The sequence below is a fragment of the Geotrypetes seraphini genome, chromosome 11, assembly GCF_902459505.1.
Source record: "Geotrypetes seraphini chromosome 11, aGeoSer1.1, whole genome shotgun sequence".
Taxonomy (NCBI): domain Eukaryota; kingdom Metazoa; phylum Chordata; class Amphibia; order Gymnophiona; family Dermophiidae; genus Geotrypetes; species Geotrypetes seraphini.
Genome location: NC_047094.1, coordinates 19,185,875 through 19,207,345, shown reverse-complemented (window position 1 = coordinate 19,207,345; position 21,471 = coordinate 19,185,875).

Sequence of the window (21,471 nt, the reverse complement as noted above, 5' to 3'; positions counted from 1 at the left end):
TTACTTCTTTCCCTGCCATTATATTGTAAATGCTTTCTGTCTTTATCTGTTTAAGTCCATTATTCTAATTTGTATTTTATCTGTATCCCATGTATTAGCTCACCTTGTTGTGAACCGCCTAGAACAATGGTCTCAAACTTGTGGCCCGGGGGCCACATGCGGCCCACCAAGTCTTATTTTGAGGCCCTTGGTATGCTTATCATAATCACAAAAGTAAAATAAAACAGTTTCTTGATAATGTCTCTTTAGTTATAAATGACAATATTATTATTAAGAGACTTAGCCAAAAGGAAAGATTTATAAACTATAAAGAGTTTTACCTCATGCAAAGTTGTCATTTCTTTAATAAGACATTAACTATGTTTTCTGAGGCCCTCCAAGTACCTACAAATCCAAAATGTGGTCCTGCAATGGGTTTGAGTTTGAGACCACTGGCCTAGAACCTTTTCGGTATATAAGAATAAAATTATTATTGTTCTTTGAGATTCTGTATGGAATGTTGCTACTCTTTGGGGTTCTAGAATCTTGTTACTCTCCAGGATTCCGGACTCTTGCTATTCTTTGTGATTCTGAATGGAATGTTGCTACTCTTTGGGATTCTGGAATCTTGTTACTCTCTGGGATTCTGGAATCTTGATAGGCTGATTTCTTAATGCATTCTGCTTCATTTTTTTCTATCAAGTTCCTTATATTCAACTTGATGAATTTGATCTGTTCTATGTATTACTTCTTTCCCTGCCATTATATTATAAATGCTTTCTGTCTTTATTTGTTTTTAAGTCCATTATTCCAATTTGTATTTTATCTGTATCCCATGTATTAGCTCACTTTGTTGTGAACCACCTAGAACTTTTTTGGTATGGCAGTATATAAGAATAAAATTATTATTATTATTATTAAATTGACAAAGCATGGTCAATTGACGCACTGAACCCGATAAGGCATTCCATGAAACCGGACCCTGTACAGACAGCATAGATTTGCGATTGCCAGTAAGTTTCACAGTCAAAAATGCTTGAGTACCTGAATGTGAACCACTTACGCTATAAGTGGTATATAAATACTAAAATAGATAAATAAAGGCAAGTGGAATAGGCTGTTGGGGGTAACATTGGACAGCAAGTTCACTTATCATGTCCACATTAGTACAGTTGGTCAGAAATGTTTTCATCAACTTAAATTGATTCATTCTCTTTCTAAACTACTTGAACCCGCATCTTTAAATACTCTGATTCACTCAATCGTGATCTCCTGTATAGACTATCGTAACGCCCTCTACAAAGGTGTAACAAAAAAGGAAATAAGACGCCTCCAGATAATACAAAATACGGCAATTAAAATCATCTTTAACGCAAAAAAAAAAATACGATCACGTTTCCCCTGTTCAAAGCACGCTGGCTACCCATAGAACACGGAATCAGTTACAAAATCCTACTTCTTATCTTTAAAATCCGTCAAAGTAACCAGCCTGAATTTATTGACAGATTCCTTATAGCCCATCCAAAACTCTTCACTCTATGTCACCGAATCTCCTTATTATACCATCCCTGAAGCTAATTAACACCATGAGATCTAACAATTTTGCCATTACAGCACCCTCCCTATGGATTCTAATGAGATTCTCGGAGACACCGAGACTCTCCGAGATTCTAATGAGATTCTCGGAAACACCGAGAATCTCATTAGACTCTCCGAGAGAGCAGGAGCCAGAAGGCCTTGAGCATGCGCAGATGCTCAAGGCCCGGCAGAATCAGCGGCAAGCAGCAGGCGGCAGGCTCTTTGGGCACTGGCACGTCCTGTGGGCACTGGCACGGCTGTGTGCCAGTGCCCGATTGCGGTAAGGGTTTGGGTGGGCGGGGGCGATGCTGGTTCTCAGGGATGGGGTGGAAGCGCATCAGTGGCCTCGGGGGGGGGGATTTTGAGGCGTGGAATGAATCAAGCGAGTTTCCCTTACTTTCTATGGGGAAACCCGCTTTGATATATATGAGCACTTTGGTTTACGAGCATGTTTCTGGAACGAATTATGCTCGCAAACCAAGGTTCCACTGTATTTATTTTAAAACTTGTGAATTGTTGACATTTATGTCCATGTCTTCTTAATTTCCTTGGATTCTCTTTATTTTTGGATAAAATTGTTCCTCCTTTCACCCTCATAATTTACGGTTTTAATCTCAGTGGTCTATTTACTTTCAGAAAACACTGACACCCCAGACTATAAAAAGATATTTGACAAACAAGGAAATGCACTCTGAGCTCCTTTGTTTCCCAGTCGTCCCACCTCAAAACAAACAAAAGCAGCAAAAAATATAAAGTATTTTTTTTTTTTTAAATGATGGAAAGCATTAGAAAAATCCAGTCAAATCTGAACAAGCTTAGAAAATTTTCAGAGATAATCACACATTAAGGTCAGGCTTGCTCAGAGTCTAAGGTGTGGCATGGACTTAGCGTACGGAGCTGTCCTTTCAGGACCGTAAGCCTTGTCGATTTCCTTGAGAATTGCTGTACAGTACTCATTTTGTTCACATCTAAAAACCCTGAGGCAAAACAAAAAAAAACAGAGCGAATGGGTCTTTATTAATATTTCAGTTTAAATGGTAAAATGATATTCCAAAAGAGAATATCATTGTTTAATTGAATTTCTGAACACTTAGTATGGATTATATAACATTCTTATTTTAAACTTATATTCGATTAAGTTCAGTGTTCTTGAACGGTGCCAGATACACAGTGGTAGAAGGCAGTGATCCAAACAGAAGCTATAGGACTGTTGAACCCAATAATTTATCTGAACTTTGGGGATGGGATGCACTTATGGATAACTGCCGCTTTTATATTTACTCCATGGATTTTCTGCTGATTAATCAGTTCAGATCGTGTCTACATGATCATATCAGAGCAATTCTTTGGCAGTGCACCTGGTGGAGTCCATTATATATAGGAACATAAGTGTCTGTCCTATCGCAGTGATTCCCAACCCTGTCCTGGAGGAACACCAGGCCAATCGGGTTTTCAGGCTAGCCCTAATGAATATGCATGAGAGAGATTTGCATATGATGGAAGTGATAGGCATGCAAATTTGCTTCATGCATATTCATTAGGGCTAGCCTGAAAACCCAATTGGCCTGGTGTTCCTCCAGGATAGGGTTGGGGATCACTGTCCTATAGGACACTAGGTTAAAAGGTAGAATATGCACCTAGAACAGGGGTAGGAAACTCCGGTCCTCAAGAGCCGTATTCCAGTCGGGTTTTCAGGGTTTCCCCAATGAATATGCATTGAAAGCAGTGCATGCAAATAGATCGCATGCATATTCATTGGGGAAATCCTGAAAACCCGACTGGAATACGGCTCTCGAGGACCGGAGTTCCCTACTCCTGACCTAGAATTTAAACACAAGCCATACAACTGCTCCTAGTGTTGATGTCTAAATATCAGAAGTATGCACATAGGTCCATAAGTGAGGCACCCTACCACTCGTACGCAGTGGAACGATGTTGGGTTTCGGGGGGGGGCCCAGGAGCTCTGCCCTATTCCCAGTGGAATCCTGTGGCCCGGACCATCACCAGCTCCCGACTCCACCCCCTACCTCCTCCTGGCGTTATACTTTAAATCTTCGGGACTGCCGCCACTCAGCATCAACGAAAAGGCCTGCCCTTGGAAGTAGAATAGAAACAATAGAAACATGATGGCAGATAAAGGCCAAATGGCCCATCTAGCCTGCCCACCCGTAATAACCGTTATCTCTTTCTCTCTCTGAGAGATCCCACGCGCCTTTCCCAGGCTCTCTTAAAGAATGCTCGTTGATGCTGCATGGCGCCTGCCCCGTTGATTTAAAGTATAACATCGGGAAATGGGCACCAACTGGAGACCGTCAATTTTGGGGGAGGCCATGGCTCTTGTGGCCTCCCCCATTCCAACGCCTATGCTACTGCTGCCTATCTTAATTGTTTAAATTGACTTTAATCAGCTACATTCTGCCACACGTAGACTATTGTAATTCTCTTCTGTGTGGCTTACTGAAGACATCACATAGAGCTCTTCAAGTAGCTCAGAACGCTGCAGCTGGAGTGATAGCAAGATTACCTCGCTACTCCCATGTTATACCTGTACTGGCTGAACTTCACTGGCTGCTGGTCATTTGGAGAATACAATTTAAGATGCTAACGTTGGTATTTCAGTCTATACGTGGTTTATTGCCTAAGGTGATCACTTCTTTTTTTTCAGCTACATGCTCTTTCTCGTTCTTTAAGATCACAAGGCAGAGATTACACTTCTCCCTCCGTATTCGCTGTGATAGGGGGATTAACGGCACCGCAAATACAGAAAAACCGCAAATAACTTTTTCATATGTTATTCGCTGTTTTCTATATTAAAAACCATCCTGAATACGGTGAAACCGCGAATAACACGGTGGGAGACCTGGCCTGTTCCTGAAGGAGAGGCAAAACACGGTGAAGAAAGTGCCGGGAACCAGCAATTTTCTCTGTAAACACTTGGAATCAGCGATTTCTCTATGCAAGCTGATGTCATTTGAGGGGAGGAGCCAGCAAGCTAAAAACTGCAAATAGTTAAAACCGCGACTGGTGAAACCGTGCATACAGAGGGAGAAGTGTATTTGGTATTCGTGCTCACATGTTTCAAGTAGCGGGACCGTCGTCGTGGAATTCAGTTCCAGATTGAATTCGTTTCATCGCTGATTTTTGGGCCTTATGAAAAAGTTTGAAAGCTCACTTTTCTCAACTGGCATTTTCAGATTTGGGTATTTTATAGTTTTGTTATTATTCAGTCTTGACTGTTTTTGTTTTTTATTTTTCACTTTCTTTTTAGTTTATGATATATTTTAAATCTCATTCATTGTTTTGCCACTTGTTTTTGTTTTTATTTTATTATTTAAATTTCATTTAAATTTCCCCAGAATTCTATAGTTTTAACGGTTCTCCCTTCTGCTTCTATTTCCTATCTCCCCTCTTTTCAACCTTTCAAAGTCCTTTAGATCATTGTAGTCTTATTAGAATGTTTATTTTCTTATTTTTCTCATCTATTCTCTATTTTATTTCTTCATTACTCTACTAATTGTCATTTTTCCAGGTACTTTAGTTAGATTGTGAGCCTTCGGGACAGTAAGGGAATTTCTAAGTACCTATCTTACTTATAATTTTAATGCACCCTATTGTCTATTTTCTGTAAACCACTTAGAATCCTAACGGAATTTAGCGGTATATAAGAAATAAATTACATTACATTACATTACATTCATGTATCTGTAGATGTTTTTGAATTGTAAACTGTATGGTGATGTTTTACTTTGAGTCTGTCCAGTTTTATTACGCATGCAATGGTGTTATCCGCACAGACGTTTGATATGTGGACTACAAATGTTTTAAATACCGGTAAATAAATACTGGAGTCAAAGTGCAGAGTCCAGAGCTGTACTTAAAGAGGGCTTGATTGTTCAGCATGGTGGAGTACTATGATTCAAAAAAGAAGAAAAATCTCACCAAACAGTAAACTTTATATGTATATAATAGTGAGAGTAAATAATCCCAAGGCATGAACTGGGGGGGGGAGGTTTCAAAGCATTGATCCCTCCTCCTCCTTCCCCTCCACACCGCATACCAAACAGGGATGCTGAGCCCCCCCCCCCCCCATCCAGTCAAATAAATAATAAATACATTGCCAAGAGGAGGCGGTAGCAGCTAGCGTGCGCTATTCCATGCGTTAAAGCCCTAACGCACCTTCGTAAAAGTAGTCCTTAGTCATGTCTATGTTCTATGTGATAATTGTACGGAAACAAGATTTTATGTATGTGATACTGAAACCACATAGTTGTTTGCGGTATATACATTTTTTTTTTTTTATGTCTTTATTAGCAATTGCAAAGGGAACATACAACCAGGAACGGGGCGAGCATATAAAATTATAAAAAAATTTGAAAGTATTTCCAAAAATTCATAATGAATGGACAATAGAATAATAAATGATCTAAAGTATTGATTCCTTTAGTTATCTAGAAAATTAAGAATACAATATTTTCTGGATACTAAATAAACTATTCTTTTAATAGCTATTTTTTTTCACCTGTTGTTTTTGGCTATTTGGGTGAAGCTTATTTTAAATGTACATCTGTTTTCTAGTAACCCTCGGCTATATTTAAGAGCGAGAGACTCTCAGACAGGAACCGGCTAACATTTTGTACCCTCTTTGGAGCAGGTATAAAGTTTTGTGAGAGAAAATGTTTGTTGCACGGGGTCATTATAAGCAGTGGTGCGGTAAGGGTGAGCTGCGCCCGGGGTGGAGGCGCCCCCCTCCCCCGCCCTCTTCCCCTCCCCCCTGCTCCATGCACATTCCCTTCCACCGTACCTTTTTAACTTCTCCGACGTAAGCAGCATGCCCATGTCAGTGTCAGCTCGCCCTTTGACGTTACTTCCTAGGCGCGGGTCCTGGGAGTGACGTCAGAGAGAGCGTCGATGCCGACGCAGGCAACAACCTCATGCCAGGGAAGGAAAAAGGGTACGGGAAAAGGCAAGAGATGTGCGTTCGCGGAAAGGCAAGGAACAGGAGGGGTGGAGAGGAGGAGAGGTGCAAGACGGCGTGCAGGACGGAACGCAGCCCCCGTTACTCTGCCACTGATTGTAAGAGCCTCATAGGTGCCTAATTTGGTTTTCTAAAACAGACATAGCATCAGTGCATTTGGATAGTATAAAACAGGAGAGTCAAATCCACAAACTCAAGATCGCAAAACAAGTGGAAATGTCCTGTACAGACTGGTGGACTCAAATGTATGGTGGAAATGTCTTTTAATTCAACCAACAACAACTCAATGACTCAATATTTATTTATTTAGATTTTTATCCCGTCCTCCCAGTAGCTCAGAACGGTTTACAAGCAAACATTCACAATGGAGTGAATTGGACATACAAGATTATACATACGAGACTGTGCAGCAGTGTAAATATAGGGACTATACAGCAAATTAAGAACAGTAGTTTAGATATAAGTAGTTTAGTTTAGATACAAGTTATTTGAGTATAGGCTGAGAGTGGACTATACAGAAATTTAGGCAGAAGATTAGAATGGAGAAAGAAGGGTAGAGGTGGGGGTTTAAGGGGGTTGGGTGTAGACTGAGGGTGACTTTTAGTTGAAGAGGAGGGTCTTTACCATTTTCCGGAATGTCATTAGTGAGTTCTGTAGTCTGAGTTGAGGGGGGAGTTGGTTCCAGAGTTGGGGAATGAATTGGCTGTAGGAGCGTTTGCGGGCGGTTTCTGAGAGGAGAGACCTTCCGGGGGGAATGCATAGGCGTATCTCCGTTTCTGAGCGGAGGGTGCGGGTGGGGATGTAGATGGGTAGCTTGGATTTTATGTAGGAGGGGGTTGTGGCATAAATTCTTTTGTGTGCTATTGCCAGGGCCTTGAATGCACAGTGTTGGCTAATTGGGAGCCAGTGTTCAGCGTGGAGTGGGGAGATGGGATCATGGTAGTTGAGGCTGTGTAGGAGGCGGATAGCTGCATTTTGGACCCGTTGGAGGCGCTTGAGATCTTTTTTGGTTATTCCATTAAATAGGGAGTTGCAGTAATCCATTCTGGAGAGGACATATGCGTAGAGGACATGTACATGTTTCGGCCAGGATGGCCTGCCTCAGGAGCCTACGTAAGTGCGATTCACATCAAAGGTAGAAATATGGGCCTTGAAAACCCTGGCCGACATTTCCAGCGCCAACCTTGGCCGGAGGCGCGATTCTCTAAAGGTGCCGTCGCACGATTAATACGTGATCGGCGCCCGCTTTTAAGGCAACCACCGGGAACGGCGCTGTTTAGAGAATCTAGGTCTTACGGTCATGTCACCTTGGTACCCTGTTATGAAATGTTCCCCGCAAGAGGCCAGAGTTAGGGGCGAAAAAAGCAAACATTTGCTCGAGCAATTTTCAAATAGCACATCACCGCTTAATAGAATTCAGCTATTTTTAAAACCAAAATTTACCTCAAGGCTTAACCAAATGTCTAGCAAGTTCTACATGGCAAAAGCAGGCAAATGCTTCACATATGTTTTTGCTTGTCTGTTTCGCCTCCCTCCCCTCTTGCAAAATCTGCAGGAAAGGGAACCCTGCGGCTAAAATCTGCGCTGTTGCAAAATTAAACCGACATGCTGACTTACTTGCTCTCTGCACTCTTTTTTTGCCTGAATGGGGCCTTTCATTAAGTTTCCTTGTTATTTAAACTCAATATTTCAAAGAGAATTGTACTTCATTTCCCCCGTCTCTCCCAAAGGACTTCCTCAGAAATTACCTTTTGCATGTTTCCGAGGTCTCTGTCCGATGAACGGGTCATCTACTTTGCCAGTTCCACTACAAACATGTGGAAGGGCTGATTTGATCAGTTTTGGTCAATGCGTGTTACTTGTGTAGATAAAATTTTCATACTAGCAAAGATTGAAATGGGCAGTCAGATTGGCCTAGTGGTTCTTTTCCAAGCTCTGAAGGTCCTGGGTGGATAATGCAGAGCCACGGGAAAGGCCTACTAATAAAAAGAACTTTTAAAATCAGAACTCCAGAGGCTCGAAATGTCCTTGTTTTGATGTTCATGTTTGTGCTGTTTCTAGACAGAATTAGCCTTCCATTAGAAGGCTGCACGCAACCTTGTTTAGCACAATTGGTTTGAATCCATTATATTGACAATATCAATTTGTGTAATTCCTGCATTAGGATTTCGTGATAAACCATGTTTGAAAGGAGCTGCTGACCCTGATTTGCAGTTTAATTGTGGTTAAAATCCAGCATGATTCAGATATTGGCTCTGTTCGTGTTGAAGAAAGACCTTACCATGACACGGAAGTCAATAGCAATGGAAGCCCCTGAGAAAGAGTTTCTTTCTTATGAAAAGAACAGGGGATTTGAGCTTATTCATTCCCTTACATTTGGGGGGAAGGATATTCCACAGTTTCACCTCAGGAGATATTAGGATACAAAGGTAGCCCAAGAAACGACTGCTCCATAATGTGTTTCATTGTTACACATAAATACAACGGACCATAAAGAAATGTTACAACCCCCCTCACCCCCCCCAAAAAAAAAAAAAAGAAAATTAACTCTATTGATTATAAAAAATACATAATCACATCTCCTACAGTAATTAAACTATGGCGTACAAGAGAATTCCTTACTTTAGAGTTCATTTGACTTTTATCAATTTCTTTACTTGGGAAGCCAACTCTTATCATTTGATTATGGCATATTTAAAAAGTCTAAACATTTTTAAAAAAACTGTAACTGCATTTCCTGTGAAAATATTTTTGTACTCCAGGCATAGGGCCTCTTTTATCAAGCCCAATAGCACGGGCTGCCACAGCAGATGCCCTGAAGCCCATAGGGATTGAAAGGGTTTGGGGGCTTTTGCCGTGCAACACTCGCTAGCATGGCTTCATTAAAGAGACCCCTAATTAAGATCTAGAGTTCATTATCAGATGATCTGGTAAAAGCTATTAGCATGGTTAGGTTTAAATAAGGTTTGGACATGTTCCTGGAGGAAAAGTCAATAACTTATTATTAAGATGAACTTGGAGAAAGTCACTTCTTAATCCCAGGGGAAAAGCAGTAGGGAATCTACCTACCTTTTGGGATCCTGCCAGGTACTTGTGACCTGGATTGGTTACTGTTGGTTATTAGACTTGAAGGACCTTTGGTCTGACCCAGTACAGCAAATCATATGTTCTTAAACCAATGAAAAGAAGAAATTTCCAGAACCGGTACCAATACTTTCTTTCAATGTCTAGAAAACAGCTTGGGAATGTAAACTAAAATGCCTAATCTAATCTAATCTAAGCCTTAGATTTATAAACCGTGTCATTTCCTGAAGTAGGGGCTCGACTCGGTTTACAACAGGAAAATCAGTTTAACTAACATGTGAATTACTAAACAAAAGACAATTAACAGTCAGTACCATTTGTCAAAAACTGTTGAAACAGCATTGTTTTCATCGATTTACGAAAAAATCTGGAGAGAGTAAAGAGTTCTAATATAACTAGGAATTTCATTCCAAATTGCTGTAAACCTATACGAAAAGGAGTGAGAGATATTACCAACAAGCTTTATCCCTTTCACTGAAGGAAATGAAAGTTTGTACTTCCGAGAATTCCATGAAATAACAGACCAAAGAGAATTCTATGTTAGAGGGACTAGAGGCAAAAATAGACCATGGATAATTTTGAATATCATATAAGCGCATTTAAATCGAATTCTGAGATGACCAGGGAGCCAGTGAAGATTTCTCAGTAATGGAGGTACATGATTAAATTTCCCTTTTTCAAAAATCAATTAAGCCGCCATATTCTGAATCAGTTGTAGCCGGTTGATATTACCGTTATTCAAGCAAATGTAAATAGAGTTGCAATAATCTAACCGAGCCAAAATAATGGCTTGAGCCAATGCAGCAAAATGTTGCTTAGAGAATAGCTGACGCACCCTCCGTAACATTCGAAGACTAAAGAAGCATTTTTTTTAACAGATGATTCACCTGACTTTGAAAGAAGTACACATTGCTTTTTTAATGTGGACATGTGGTCAATATGCAGCTGCATAGCAGATGTTTCTCCTCTAGAAGAGGCTTGGATGGGTCAGTCCAGTAGGCCAGTTCAGTGCGTTTTAGTGGCCATCTGAACAAATAAGTGATATCCACTCCCTTCTCCGACATACTGAAAGGCTAAATCAACACCACCGTGATTAATGAATCATTTTCAGTACTAATTTGCTGTGAAGTCTAAGAAGTACAGTACCTACCAGACTAATCTAAGACGCATCAAATGGATATTATTTGACTTCATAGGCTTATACGGTGAGCAAAGGGAGTGGGAGTTGAATAAGTTATTGACTTTTCCTCCAGGAACATATCCAAACCTTATTTAAACCTAACCAGATCATCTGATAATAAACTCTAGATCTTAATTAGGGGTCTCCTATGATCACCTATGGTACAGAAACAGGACCATGCTGGGCTAAATTTATATGCTGTGTTATTTATTCAATTTTTTTTTTTTGCTTGTCCTCCCAATGGAGCTCAGAATGGGTTACAAATCAGGTACTCAAGCATTTTCCCCATCTGACCCAGCAGGCAAACAGTCTATCTAATGTACCTGGGTCAGTGGAGGATTAAGTGACTTGCCCAGGGTGGCCTGTTCCCGATGGCGGCAGTGGCAGCCTATTCCCCAGCGGCGGTGGCAGCATTTTCCCAATGGCGGTGGCATAGGGGAGGGGAAGGAGAAAGAAAGAAATGGGGGGGGGGGGACGACAGGGAGCCAGAAAGAAAGGGGGCAGGGTGAAACAAAGAAAAAGAAAAAATGGGGCACGGACAGAGAGAAAGAAAGAGGGCATGGAGAGAGAAAGAAAGAAGGGGGCAGGGTGAAACAAAGAAAGAAATGGGGCACGAAGAGAGAGAAAGACAGACATACAGAAAGAAAGGGGGCATGGAGAGAGAAAGAAAGAAGGGAGCAGGATGAAAGAAAGAAAAAGTTGGGGGAGGGAATGAGGTCTGGAGGAGAGGAAGCATACAGGAGGCTGAAAGAAGGGAAGAAATATTGGATGCACAGTTAGAAGAATAAAGTGCAACCAGACTGATGAAATTACCAAACAAAGGTAGGAAAAATGATTTTATTTTCAATTTAGTGATCAAAATGTGTCTGCTTTGAGAATTTATATATGCTGTCTATATTTTGCACTATGGCCCCCTTTTACTAAACCTCAATAGCGTTTTTTAGTGCAGGGAGCCTATGAGCATTGAGAGCGGTGTGGGGCATTCAGTGCAACTCCCTGTGCTTAAAACCGCTATTGCGGTTTAGTAAAAAGGGAGGGGCTATATTTGTCTATTTTTGTATAGTTGTTACTGAGGTGACATTACATAAAGTCATCTGCCTTGACCTCTTTGAAAACCCGCGGAATATAAATGATAATTAACATTTTCTCTGCGTACAGTGTGCTTTGTGTTTTTAAAATTTTATTGTTGGTAGATCATTTTGACTTGGCCATGAAGGTAAGGGGGAGGGAGAGAGGGGAGCTGCTGAAAGACATCTAGTAATCTTTGCAGGCTTGACTGTGCAGGGAATTATTTTTGTAAAATCATGTTTTATTATGTGACTGGCATTATTTAGACTTTAATTTCTATGAATGAATAGAATGAAAATGATATAAAATTACTTGCTTGTTTTTATGTGCGTGGCTGAAGGAAAGTGGAGAGAGAGTGGGCTGAGGACGCTGAAGGGAAATGGGGAAGAGAGAGTGAGGAGAAGACGCTGATTTATAAATTGACAATTTTACAGAATATTGTTTCTTTTTATACTTTAATATAATAAGTTCAATATAAAACAATTCAAGGCTTGTGTGGATGGAAACAGGTGGTTTGCGGGGATGGGGACCGAGCTTACGGGGATTAGTCCAATAAAATGGTATTTTCTTATTTCTCATTATTTGTTTTATTTTTATTTGTTAATTTGTAAAGTGGTGATTGTTATGTATCAGTTTTTTCAAATTTACATCTACTGTCTTTATATTTTGCACAGTATTAGAGGACATGTATTACTGTTTTTGTGGTGTTGTGGTGTTGCATTGTATGCAGAGTCTGGTTTCTTGGCGGTTCAGTTTAACTTTTGTCTACATATTTCTATTTTTAGTTTGTGATTATTCCATATTGGATGAGGGTGTATCTGTCTGTGTGTATAAAAGGGACATGGCTTTCTGATAGCATCGACTGTGCAGGATCTGTTTTGTTTAGTTTTACAATGTATGTGTTGGTGTTCTAGTGCTCACTGCAGTGTTTAAGATGCTGCCTTTTCGTAGGTACACTCTTGTTGTGTGATATGTGGATTGTTACTAAAAATCATATTTTTCATATAGATGGGGGGGGTCAAAAAATGATGGGCCCCGGGTGTCACATATGCTAGGTACGCCACTGCACATGGGGCAATTTAGCGCGCGCTATTCCGCACGCTAAGGCCCTAGCACGGCTTTGTAAAAGGAACCCCTAATTCAGGGGTCTCAAAGTCCCTCCTTGAGGGCCGCAATCCAGTCGGGTTTTCAGGATTTCCCCAATGAATATGCATGAGATCTATGTGCATGCACTGTTTTCAATGCATATTCATTGGGGAGATCCTGAAAACCCGACTGGATTGCGGCCCTCAAGGAGGGACTTTGAGACCCCTGCCCTAATTCTTTTAACTCATATTTGAGGCAGATATAACTGTCCTTTTAAGGGCAATTGAGTTCAACATTATTTAAAGCAGCTCCTCCTATTGTTTTTTCCCTAATTGTTCTCTTTTACTTTGACTATTGTAGTTCTTGCCTTTTTACCTTTTGTCTTTGTTTTTAAAAGTCTTCGTAAGTTATTGTTACTGTTTGGTGATGCTTTGTCAGCTTAAATTTGTATTTTAGCTAAAGTATGTTTGTATGTTTGTATACCGTCTAGAAGGTTACATACATGTATGTATACACACCGTCAAGGTTACATACATACATACATGTACCCTGTTTCCCCGATGGTAAGACACTGTCTTATTTTTTTTGGAAGGCCAAAATATGCACTAGGGCTTATTTTCGGGGGGATGCCTTATTTACATTTTTTTCTAAAAAGGGGGGGCTGTCTTATTTGACGGCTGAAGAATCGGTCGGCCGAAAAATCATACCATGTATGGCCAGCTTTATCCATCATACCATATATTGTACCATTTAATGTCCCCAATGTTCTCCATCAGGGAAACACAGTAAAGAGATTATTCTGTAGTGCAGCATCAGAGGGGACTTGGCAATGTGAAACCATTGTTTATATACCGTATGCATTTTAAACAGGCTTTATATACAGTAAGTGGTATTGCTCACAGCAAAAGAAACCTGTCTGCGTGTCTCACTTTTGGATGTTCTGGCCGTGAACAAACTCCTGCAGTCTCCGTTAGGGAGGGATGAGGGAAGCTGCCTGTGTTTCCTTGCGCGGAGTCACGTGCGCGCGCTGCAGTCCCGTCACTTCCTCCTCTTCACTTCATGACGAGGCGCGGCACGCAGCCATGGAGGCAAATACGGTAGACGGAGGGACCACACGGAGTCACCCACCGTACCACCCGATTCGGGTAAGCGCAGGTATCGGTGGGTGGCTTATTTGCGGGGGGGGGTGCCTTATTTTACATTTTTTTCCTAAAAAGGGGGGGCTGTCTTATTTGATGGCCCTGCCTTATCATCGGGGAAACAGGGTATGTATGTTTGTACACCGTCTAGAAGGTTGATTGGACAGTATAAGAAATTTTAAATAAACTTGAAACTTGAGAAGGCAAGAATGTTGAAAGCTGTGGAGGCAGCTATGACGATACCCACTAGAAAATCGTTTGGTCGCATGAGGTTTATACAGGAACTAGAGAATGACACAGTGGCGGTTACCCGCGGCTAGCCGCGTGTAGCCGCGGGTATCCCGCCAAAACGGTGACCCAAAAAATTGGTCACCACAAGTTCGGGGACAAGGCCATTCACCGCCCCGTGGAGCGGTGAATGGTAGCACGGGGCGGTGAACAATCTTGAACGCGCGGTGACCGAGCGTTCGAACCGGCAGCCCACTCTCTCCCGCCGGCCGTCCATATATCTCCCTCCCTCCTTTTCCCTTACCTTTTCTTCTTAAAATGGCGATTTCTATAAGGCTAGGAGCTGTATTACAGCTGGAGCCTCGAAGTCGTACTGCATTGCCTGCTGGTAAAAGTCTCCTCTGACGCAACTTCCTGTTTCCGGTTGCATTGGAGGAGACTTCTAGCAGGCAACCCGACGCGACTTCAAGGCTCCGGCTGTAATACAGCTCCTAGCCTTATAGAAATCGCCATTTTAAGAAGAAAAGGTGAGGGAAATGCACGGCTGGCCGGCGGGAGGGAGCTGCTGGACCGCAGGAAGGGTGCTAGGGGTGGGGGGATGGAGAGGAGAAGACGCTGAAGACGGGGCCGGGGCGGTGAAAGAGACAGCGGGGCGGTGACGGGGCGGGGAAGGGGACGGCAGAGACGGGGACGTGGCGGTGAAAGGAACAGCGGGGACGGGGCGGTGCAGAGGATAGTGGTCCAGGGATGGGGCGGTGACGGGGACAGAATTTTTCCCCGTGTCATTCTCTAACAGGAACTCTCCCCCCCAAAAAAAATCTATTTTTTTTTCCTACAGAAGATGGCGTCAAAAATAGGTATGATCAAAAGGTTAAGAGATAATTTTAAATGCAGCTAGGGAGACTGGCAGTGGGAAAGGTGAAGTATCTCATTTTGGTTAAACAGAGTGCTTCTATTAAATATGATAGGGAGACATTAATTTAAGACCTGCATATTTTAATTAATTTTGTATGAATACATGCAGTCCATATCCTGTAGTACTGACAGATTATCTATTCTTTAAAAGTGCTTTATGAATATCTTAGCATTCCGTATTATTAATATATACAGCTTGATACTATGCATAACAAACATTATTGGAGGATATGTCTCCCCTTGCCAGACGGCATTTCAAGAACTCTAAAGACAGACAATCTGACAGCGAGATTTAGTGCTAATGAACAGGGAGGAAGGGGACAGAAAACGGGAGCCTGAAATAGGACAGAGTGTACTAACATTCTGCTTTGCTCAGAACTATTTGCTATTTGGTCATCTGACTTGATTCATTTTCAGCATGTTGGAATTTACATTTTAATCACCGAGGTAAATTATTTATGAAATCATATGATAGTGTGATAACAGCGGTACTAACTTGACCGCGTTAGCTGGTGTTTCTGGATCAGGAAACATTTTTGTCAGAAGTCTGTGTTGGATCAAAGAATGACAAAGGGACAAGGCCGGAAGGGACCTATCTGTGATCCCTGAGCCTGTCCTCTAGCCTCAGGTAAGCGTTGAGGCCACAGTTTGGCAAAATTCCTAAACTGTTCAAATAAAATATATTTAACATGTGGTATTTTACTTGTGCTGACTAAAAAAGATCAAAACCTCTTAGTCCTGGGCGTGATCAGGGCAGGATTAATTCGTCGAGGGCCCCTAGGCACACAAGCACACTGGGCCCCCTACCCCGCCCCACCATGCGCCCAGGCGGAAACAGGAAGCTGCATCAGAGGGAAGCTTTGGGCAAGCAGCACCGCTTGCAAAATTACAGTTCCCGTTGCCTTTCTTACCCATGTTGCTTGCTTGTCTTACTTTCTGTCGATTGGGGGGGGGGGGGCGTTGCCGATCGATGCTGGAGGGGCCCATTGCCGTTTGGAAAAAAAAAATGTTGATGCCCTCCTTCATCGGATCCTCCTGATCATTTCAGGCCCTAGGCATTTGCCTACTGGGCCTATTGATTAATTCTGCCCTGGGCGTGATTGTCCACACACCCAGAAATTCCACAGAATCATGACCTACAACTCCTACAGTATTTATCCACATATGGCTCCTACATCTCACTGCATCCAATACTGCCTTCAAATAATTGTGAGGGTTATTAGAGGTTGAATTTTATCACCTTTTCAGGATGACTGTAAATGTTTACTTCCTGTAAGGCTACCTGTGCGTTCACAAATTATTTTTAAGACACTTGTACATGTGTTCAAAGTCATCTATTATGGGATTCCCTGGTATTTGTTGCAGGTTATGGCAATCTACCGACCATTAGAACTTTGAGGTCTGCGGGTGCAATATGACTGTCTCAAAAATGCGCTATGAGAATACGAGTAACTCTGTGGAACGCAGATATTCAGAAGTTCAAGAAAATGCTTAAGATGACACTCTTTGTAGAAGCATTGTTTACTCTGGTTCTGGATTGCTATATAATAGAGCATTGTGGATAAATTGTTCTTACTGAATGATTTGAAATGTTTATTGACTGTATAGATTTTGTTTTTTGTATGTTTGTAGCTGTTTTATGAATGTTATTTGTAAGCCGCCTAGTAATCTAATATAATAAAACCCTAAGCTGCGCATGCCCACTCCCACCTGCGTGCTCCCGTTTTCTGTGAGCTGTAGGGCACCGCAGGTAGGAGTGCGCATGCGCGCAAATCTCTCTCTCTTTCTCTCTTTCTCCCGAGGCGGATATCGGCCGTGGCGGCTGTTGGCAGCTGCAGACCGCGGTGGCTGTCGGTGGCTGCAGGCCGCGGCAGCTGTAGGCTGCGGTGGCTGTCGACGGCTGCAGGCCATGGCAGCTGTTGGCTGCTGGCAACTGCAGGCCGCCGCGGCTGAGCATGGAGCACGGAGCCACCAGCAGCGGGTGGCAGTCAGCCCGAGAAACCCCTGACCTACAGGCCGGGCCGAAGTTTAAAGTACTGAGTGTAGGAGGGGCAGGAGAAGCTAGACTGAGGGAAAAAATGATGATGCACAGGGAAATGGAGGGAGAGGGAGTGCTGCGGCTGCTGCACAGGGAAGTAGGGAAGGAGATAGGAAGAAAGACACAGGGGCAGGGAGAGAGACAGAAAGACAGACAGACAAAGGGGGTAGGGAGGGAGAGAGACAGAAAGAAAGACAGCGGGAGGAAGAGAGACAGAAAGAAAAAAACAGGGGTAGGGAGAGAAACAGAAAGAAAGACAGACATATATTCTAGCACCAGCGGGAGGAAAGGAGACAGAAAGAAAAGAAGAAAGACACAGGGATAGGGAGAGACACAGAAAGACAGACAGACAAAGGGGGCCAGGGAGAGAGACAGACAGAAAGAAAGACAGCGGGACAGAGAGAGAGACAGAAATAAAGACAGACAGACATATATTCTAGCACCTGTTAATGTAACGGGCTAAAATACTAGTTTGTTGAATAAATGGTGGCCTCAGTTCTAGCCAGTACAACGGGAGGAAGATATGGCTGATGTTCTTGTAAAATCAAAATAGAGGCTTCCATTGAAATGTAGGGAGGATGGAGTTTGATTATCGCAGTACCAGGGCTACCCAAGTCCGGTCCTCGAGATCTACTGGCAGGCCAGGTTTTCAGGATATCCACAATGAACACGCATGAGAGAGATTTGCATACCAAGAAGGCAGTGCAGGCAAATCTCTCTCATGCATATTCATTGTAGATATCCTGAAAACCTGGCCTGCCTGTATAATCTCAAGGACTGGAATTGGGCAGTCATGCAGTAGGCCGTGTAGGCACTGAATTTTAGGGTAACCTGCCTTGAGGGGAACTGTATTATACAGTGTTCCACTAGTCCTTTTCCAACTTGACTGACCAGGCAAATGATATTTTGCACAATATTTGTCACTTCCCCTAACCCCTAACCCTAATCGCCCAAAACGTCCAAGTGTCGATTTTCGAAACCGACTTCTTAGACATCCTGCTATACTTTTTGTTCGCAGTGCATCCAAAGTTCAAGGGGCTGCGTCGGAGGCATGTCATGGGCGAGATTTGGGCGTGTTTAGCGCTTGAATGTCTTGCGGCGATCATCTTGCGCCATTTGGACGTCCTGAACTAGACCTGTTTTAAAAGTGCTACAAAGGTTCCCAAACCCACCAGATGACACTGGAGGGATTAACTCAAGACCCCCCTCCCCTCACACTCCCCCAGTGGTCAATGACTCCATCCCACCCACCCCAAACATGTGAAAGAAACAGTACATACCTGTCTCTATAACAGCAGCACCTGGTATAGGAATTCCTGGAAGAGCAGCAAGCAGGTGTCTGGAGTAGCCTGGTGGGCGGTGTAGTGAACCATAGAGATGGGGATCCGGGACCATATTCCCCCTCCCCCCTACCTACCACACTTATGGTGGAATGTGTGAGCCCACCAAAACACACCAAAAACCTACTGTTCTACCATATAAGTGATACCTGCATCCATAAGGGCTATTCTGGTGGTAGACAGGTGAGTATAGTAGGTTGGGGGGGTTAGAGGGGTCACCAGTGATCATGTGACAGAATGCTACTTATTGTATTGGTTAAAATTAGAACGCTGAATCCTTTATAAATTATTGGTCATGGTGCATCTTTGTATTCACAATAAGGCATCGAAGCACTTGATGGATAACATTCTGCCATTCGAACCGCAGCGCATGTTACGCTCGGTGACTCAAGAAGACCTACATATTCCGACAGTGAAACAGCTGCGGCTGGCTGTGTCTAGATGCTACTCGAGCAGAGGTCTGAGGATCCCTATAAGCATTAGAGTTTCGTTTGCATGCATAGAAGTTCTTGGGCGTGAAGTACCTCGATTTTCAATACTCTATAATGCGAAGAATAAGATTTTTGATAAGAACATAAGAAGTTGCCTCCGCTGGGTCAGACCAGGGGTCCATTGCACCCAGCAGTCCGCTCCCGTGCGGCCCATCAGATCCATGACCTGTAAGTGATCCTTTGTCTAAGACCCTTTAATCCCCATGTTTCTTCTGTCTATACCCTTCATGATCCTATCTCTACCTCTATTTATATCCCTCAATCCCCGTATCCTTCAGGAACTTGTCCAATCCCTCTTTGAATCCCCTTAATGTACTATCACATCCTCCGGAAGCGCATTCCAGGTGTCCACCACCCTCTGAGTGAAGAAAAATTTCCTAGCATTGGTTCTAAACCTGTCCCCTTTCAGTTTCTCCAAGTGCCCCCTCGTTCTTTTAGTTCCCAATAGGATGAAGAATCTGTCCCTTTCCACCTTCTCTATGCCTTTCATGTCTCTATCATGTCTCCTCTGAGTCTTTGCTTTTCTAGGGTGGCTCAGATGCAAGTGAACAATGTGTCTAGAGCTGGCACGTTTTCGCATGTGGGTCCTCAGGAGTGGAATAAGCTTCCGGGATATTTACGACAAGTGTGAGTAGTTTCAAGAAAATGTTGAAGAAACACCTCTTCTGTAAGATGAAATATGGGACTTGATCTTTAGTTTTTCGATGCGAGGCGCTGGTAACCTCTTTGTAGTTTTAGAAGGCTTCTCATTATTATTAATATGTTTTATTGATGTTCTAGCCGTTGTAATGTATGTGATTTTGCTTATGTATGTACTTTATCGTGACCCACCTTGGGAAAGGTGAGGTATAAATAAATAGGTTCCGTAACTAAAGCGCACCAGACATTGGCGCGCCGACAATTGCGTGCAGGGCATATACACACAGCAGGTCCCACCACTTTAAACCGGTAACGTCACTGCTGTGAGGGGGTATGGAGGGAAAGCCCCCCAGTACATGTAGAAGTCCTCACACTCCCATTGGGGGGTGGTTTGGAGAGGTGAATCCCCCAAGTACACTTGAAACTTTCATTTTCCGTTAAGTTTTCAGAATTCGGAAGTTTTTCAGTGTAGTGGGGGGGTCCCCCCCACAGCCCAACGGGAGCATGAGGACTCGTACATGTAGTGGGGAGTTCCCCCCACGCCCCCCTTCACAGCGCTAATGTAACAGGTTTAAAGTGGCGGGACCGGTGGCGCGCTCATACGTCCTGCACGCGATTGTCAGCGCGTCTTTGTCGGAGCGCTTTTGTCCTGCGCTCAATTGACGGGTCACCAATAAATAAATACATATACAAATTATAAGGGGGTTATGGAGAGATGTGCCCCTGGCACCCTTTATGTGAAGTTCACGGTACTGCCCCCAAGGTGCCTCACTGCTCTGCTGGCATGTCTATGTGGCCAGTGTAGTACGAATGTGCCCCCACCTATGTTCACATGACTTGGTTACGGAAGTTTTGAAATTGAACTTTTTTTTTTTTTTAAATGGCCGAACAGTTGGATGTCATAAGGGCCTAGATATCTAGATAGGTGATTTTTGGGAGAAAAAAAAAGATAGATATCTAGATGTTTCGAAATGAACATTTCTGAACGCATTTCTCAAGACGTTTGCATTGGACTAAGATGCACAATTGGAAATGGCCCTCCATGTGTGTTAATTGTGAGCTGCCCAGAATTGTAGATGGTGTGGGACAGACATATATATATATATATATATACTAGTCTTTAAGCCCGTTACATTAACGGGTGCTAGAATAGATGTGTGTGTCTGTCTTTCTTTCTCTCTCTCTCCTTGGCCCCTTTCTGTCTGTCTGTCTTTCTTTCTTTCTGTCTCTCCTTGGCCGCTTTCTGTCTGTCTGTCTTTCTTTCTTTCTTTCTGTCTCTCTCTCTCTCCTTGGCCACTGTCTGTCTGTCTTTCTTTTTTTGCTGTCTCTCTCCTTGGCTGCTGTATGTCTGTCTGTCTTTTAATGCTGTCTGTCTGGTTTTTTTTTCTGTGTGTGTCTCTCCTTGTCCGCTGTCTGTTTTTTCTTTCTTTCAATCTCTCTCCCTGGCCCCCTGTCCTTCTGTCTGTGTCTTTCACTCCCACCTACCTGTCTTTCAGTGTGTGTGTCTCTATTTCTATCAGTCTGTCAATGTCCCTGCCCATTTTCCCACCTACCTTTTTTTTTTAATCACGCGTTGTGTTGGAAAGGGCAACCGGCACACAGGAAAGTAAACTGCCTCGTAGCTCCCAATGTGTGTACGCGCCGTATGTGCATGCACCACATGCTCCAACATTTCTCTGCCGGCCACGTAGCTACGGATGCACAGAGCCACGAAGATTGAAGTGCGCATGC